Here is a 6231-nt window from a genome sequence, read left to right as displayed (position 1 = left end):
AAAATCACCATTCCTCAATTTCTTTTAGTTTTTTGATGATGGCTCTAACTTCTTCAGTTTCTTTGGGGATATGGTAGTGCTTTAATATATAGCTTTGCCAAGCCAGAGGCTGGGTGGTTAGTAATAGGGGCTTCTTGGACCTTCGTGAGTCAGGAACTCAAGGCAGATTCTTTCAGATAATGTGTGTTTATTCTCCCTGTGCTCATGGACTGAGAGACAATCCCATTCAGGGTTTCTATGCACACTGAACATACTGATAAAGTATCCAGGGCTGTGACTGCATCTATTACCTAGCCTTCCTAAGCACCAAATGTCTTCAATATTATTTTTATTTACCATGTTATTAGAACAGGTTTAAATTTAGTATCTCATTTGGATACTCAATTGGAGTATGCTTCCTGTGGAAGTTCTGGGTATTTTCCTTTCCCCAATTCACATTTCCCTTGGTAAATGGTTGGGAGTATCTTTAAGGGAAAGCTTGGGGAAAAAGTTGCAGCAAGTATTTTTGACAAAGAATTAGTATTCTTCCCTCAATCAACTAATTTATTGTTTATTGAACTGGCTTGTGTCTGAAAACTAGGTAACAGGCTAGGATTAGTCATTATGATGATTTGACCTAGAACTTTCTAAATGATTACAAACAACCCTTACATTCAATCCTTGTGATCAATCTATAGCCATGAATGCCCTGAAGCTGTATTTGCTATATACATAGCCTGATAGAGGTCAACCCATACCCTAGGATAGGAATTCAAAGTTTCCTCTTATTATTGCCCTTTGTATATACCTGCTAATACGATCGATGATGGTCAGCTCATAAACCAGTCCATAATCCACCTTGTTACCACAGCCACCGAGTGCCATTAACACTTGTCTCCTAACTCCCTGCCTCCCACTTGCATTCCATCCCGTGGCACCATCAGTGATAATTTGTGCAATTTTGACACATCACTCTGTGCTATATTTTATTAATTCCATTTTTATTTATCATGGAGGTTTTCTGAGTATTCAGCAAATGAACATCCCTATTCCGTGGTCTAATTTTGTGAATTTTTTTTTCTCTTGGAGAAACCCTAATACTAATTGCAATATTAATTTATATATATATATATATATGTGGATGGAATATCTAAAAAGGTAATTAAAAAAAATAAAAAGGACAGTTTACAGAAGTCTGGGCAAGAATAAGAAAATTAAGAAGGGATGATATTAAAAAAAAAAAAAAAAGAAGGGATGATACAGCTTCTGGAGACTAGCAAATGCAGAAAGTCATTAACGGCCCTAGGTCTGTAGGTGATTAGGGAGGGAGCCAACAGTTATTGCTGTCATTCTGGGGAGAAGCACCTAGTGGAAGCTAAAGCCCTAAGTGGAAAAACACAGATACTTCCAAATCATAGACAAGCAAGAGGAAGGCAGAGAGTGAAAAATCTCTTTCTGCCCTGCTATCTCATGTTGGTGCTTCTTTGGCATTACCCAGATGGAAGCCAGAAAATGAGGGGGACCAGGTCATGAAGTCCTGTAGAGGTCAGTTTCTCAAGACAGAGAGGCATCTGATAGATAGAATGGCTTTCAGATAGGGTGGAGAAGGGATCTGCAGAGACAGAGGGTAACCAGATCTTACACACTGCCACAATCCTATTTATTATTTTTAACAGCCATCTTCTCCTCAATCCCAGTCATCTTTGTTTTAATTGATTGTCTGTTACAGACCTCAACTTGATTATTTTACTTTCTTCCTATACTCCTGCTTCCGTCCTTCCTTTCTGATATCTACCTTTTCTTCTTTCTTTCCTATCTCTCTTATTCCTACTCTTTTTAAAAACATATCCAATGTCTGATAAAACCAAAGCATGGTTCTAAGCATGATGTGGGATATAGGATGTTAAAATATAGTCCTTCGGTCTTCGGCCTTGCAATTTAGTTAATCAATCATGACATGGGTACCCATAATCACGCTGAAAATTTTTTAAAAACAGAACTATTTTATGAGGACCTGTTCTGCTCCAGTAACTCCATTCCTTATACATTTACAAAAGAGGTCGTTATTTTTACTTCTGATAAAAAATTTGAATAAAAGCAAAAAATCATATTCATTTGTACTGGAGGTTATGTAAAATATGATTATGTATTTATATATAATATAATTATATGTTGATAATTATGTGCTGATATATATCATTATGTATACCTCCTAGAAAATTAAATATATGCAACCTAGACTGCTACTATATTAATTGAAGAATCTAATCTCATACTCTTTCTGAACTCAACAACAAGTTAAACACAATGCTGGATCTCCATTAGTTATTTTCTAAATACTTATTGGCTTTACTTAGGTCTTTATTCTGTATCGGTCCATATAAATCATATTTTCATAAAATTTTTGATTGTTTGTTTATGACCATATGGTTAAAAAATATAATGATACTGGTCTTAGATGGAGTTTATATTTTACTCATTATCACTTACAAATTTGAAGAAATAAAACATGTTTATAGAATATTCAAAGCACTGATAGAAAGTCTTCTTTATTTCATAACTTTAGGATAATGTGAATCTGATGGGATTTTTGAAATTCATAAAAGAGATAAATGACTTAGTAAGAAAAAATGTGTGACCATAAAATGTACTTAACTTTTTATTTTCTGAAAAGATGATATTCATTTTTACTAGCTTGTATTTTATTAGCATGTGATGAAAAGCTTTTCCAGAATAACATAACTCAAAATAATTAGAAAGGTAGTTTTTAGAAACGGTTTATTTTCCCCACGAAGACAATCATCAGTGTAAAAATATCTAATTTCAATAAATATACCTCCATAATTTATAACTGTAAATGTGAAACATCTATGGATATAATGCAAAAATTTAAAAGAATATTTTGATAATGCAAAAACTACTAAAACATATTCCATTCCTACAATGGTCTGTAGTATTATTTAACATGTTTGATAATTATTAAAAATAATCATTGAAATAATTTTAAATTATTTTCATTATAAGAAAATGCTTCCTCCTATGTACAAAATAGATGCTATTATAATTATCATTATTATCACCTAAAAATATATTGCTATGATTATCCTGCTTTTCTATTTTGTATTAAAAGTGGAAGAACATTTGGTGGTTTTGTTCTTTTCATACAAAATGAACTGGACTAAGAAATATTTGGAAACTTGTACTTCTGAGCCTAGATTACTTTATCCTCCAGAGACAGCAGATGTGCCAGAGTCAAATCTCTCAACAGGCACAGAGTTGCAGTTTTCTGGGAGGAATAAAATGCCAGAAGCGTTAATAACAACAAAATAATGAAGAATCCCATCATTCTTCAGGCCTTTCTGAGAAATTTTATAATTTATCAAAAAAAAAGAAAGCACATGTACGGATAGCAGTCTAAACATGAGGTTTGTGGTGAACTGGGTGGGGTAAGGTTAAGGGATACAGAAACATGAGAATTATACGAACATACGCAAGGGTACTTCAATAAGTTCATGGAAAGATGCATATATATACTTACACACACACGCACATACATTTCCAGTTACATTTTCAAAGACAGTAATGCAATAATATTTTTTCCTTTAACTAATTTCAAGATATTGAACATCAGAAAAGTTTATGACTAAGGCTAAAATGAACAAGCTTAACTGGTTTTTACTTCCTGGTAAGGAGATATTTTATAGCTTATTAAATATAAACTATTAAAAAATAATTCTCTGTAATAATTCTTTGCAACTGTGCTGTCTTCCTTTAAATCATCTCCAGTAAAGAATGCAAAATATAAAGGAATTGTACATTTGGGCATCTTCACTGGAATTGTATTTCTTATAATGCTTATGGCAAGGAAATCAAACATTAATACAGTCCAGAAAATATTTATTAAAATATTACACTCATTTTTACAAAAATAAAGAGATGCCAGTTTTTCTGTCAATGCCTCTATTTTGCCTAACTGAAATCTATGAAGCACAACAAAGAAAATAATTGAGTTCCTCCCTTTCATTAACAAATCTGAGGGTTTTACCCTTGAAGAAGGGTACTGACAAAATATTTTTCATGCATAAAAATATGACTTTGGAATGTGGAAATTGAATTGGACATAGTAAAAATTAATTTCCTCTGTAAATAAAGAAAAATATAGTATAATTAAAAGATTCATATATTTTGTAAAAGGAATTAAAAGTTCTTAGGAACTCTGAAATTCCAAAAGCATGTCCATATATAATAAATGGAATTAAAAGTGAAGCCGATTGTTAGAAATTTTAGAAAAAACACAAGGCCTTTGTATTAGTTTGTTAGGGCTGCTATAACAAAATACCACAGATTGGGTGGCTTAAACAACAGAAATGTTATTTTTCTCAATTCTGGAGACTGAGAAGTCCAAGATCAGGGTGCCCCAAAGTTAGTTTCTCCCAAGGCTTCTCTCCTTGGTTTGCAGATGGCACCTTCTTGCTGCGTCCTCACATGGCTTTTTCTCTGTGCTACACATCCCAGTGGCTTCTTCTTCTAAGGACACCAGTTCCAAGGCTTCTCTCCTTGGTTTGCAGATGGCACCTTCTTGCTGCGTCCTCACATGGCTTTTTGTCTGTGCTACACATCCCAGTGGCTTCTTCTTCTAAGGACACCAGTCATGCTGGATTAGGAGCCAACCTTTATGATCTCAGTTAACCCTTGTCACCTCTTTAAAGGTGTTATCTGCACATACAGTCACATTCTGAGGTACTAGGAGTTAAAACTTCAACATATGAATTCTGGAGGGGTACAGAATTCAGTACATAATATGTCTGAAGTTTCTAATAAAATTAGAGAATGTATTAAATCCTTATAAAACCTTTTAATTTTTCTCTTTAAGCAGTCTTACAAAAAGTAAGCTAAACTCCACCATCTTATATTTCCTCATCTATAAAATTTTCTCTCCCAATCTCAAATTAATTTTATGTTGGAACATTGCAAAAAGCACAGGGTAAAATCTCACAGTCATGTTACCAGGGTTTCACGTTCCAGTATGGCTCAGACTTTGCCGAGTTGTATCATCTGGTTCCCATCAATCTTTTAATTCAACATATTAATCTACTACGGGAGATTTGAATATGTGTTAATAAATCAATCATGAATACTCTTAATACAGTCATTAAATTCTACTGACCAAAATCCCATTCAGAAATCTGCTGCTGTAGACCTTGTGATGGTCAAATAAAAAGTTTTTTGAATCTCAATCCAGCTTGTTCACAGAGATGTTACTTAGTGACAGGATCTTAAACACATAGCAGCATATACCTGCTGTCTTTTCCATTCCATCTGTGTCACCTGCACAAACAAGTCTAGCTGGAGAAAACACTAGGGATGCTATTTATGATTCTCTTTGCTAAACTTGGGGAAAAAATCAAGCTGATTATTACTCAATGATTATTTATCCTCAGTCCTTTAAAAAATACATATGTACCATAAATTACTCAAAATTTTATATTATCTACATAATTTATTTGCCGTGTCTTATTTATGTTGAAAATAAGGGCAATTTGCCATGCTATTACTGACAAATTGATCATAAAACTAAGAACTCAAATACTTATTGGGTCAGAATGCCTCTTGACAACTTGGTTTCTGTTTAAAGTATGTAGATTTTGAGTTTACATTGAATACATATTTCTGCAATTTGAGGCTTTACATATATTTGGAAATTGAAAATTATACTGGTTCCACTGATTATGTTTCAATTCACTACTATAAAGAAAAAAAGTAAAGATCCCTAATGTTGCTTATTTATCTTCTTTTATAGCAACACCAAGTGAGGAGGGTTAAAGGTGACATTAGTTTGTGTGAATAAGTCAATGGGGAAGCATTTTTGCTCCATACGACTCTATCATAAAGGCCTAAGCAACTGATGGCACACACTACTAAACACAAATTATTTTGAAGAATTTGGGATTTTTTAAATTTAAATATGCACGAGGAATCACTCAGATATATGAATATTTAAACTTTTTTCTATGGTAAGCTGATAAGCAGTTCACAGAAATTAATGCATGCTGCTTACCAGACATACAAGATATCTATTTTGTATTTTGTATTTTACTTATTTTATATCTTGTATTTTATCATAAAATTAAAATCCTGATTTTATTTGTTATTGCATAAATATACAAATTATTCTTAAAACAAACATTGGTTTTCTAAAGGACCCATAGTTTCACCTATTTTAGTCACTTACACCTTGACAAAAAGCTTTTT

This window comes from Galeopterus variegatus, unplaced genomic scaffold (assembly GCF_000696425.1).
Source record: "Galeopterus variegatus unplaced genomic scaffold, G_variegatus-3.0.2 Scaffold2452, whole genome shotgun sequence".
Classification (NCBI taxonomy): Eukaryota; Metazoa; Chordata; class Mammalia; order Dermoptera; family Cynocephalidae; genus Galeopterus; species Galeopterus variegatus.
Note: the sequence above shows the minus strand (reverse complement) of the source record.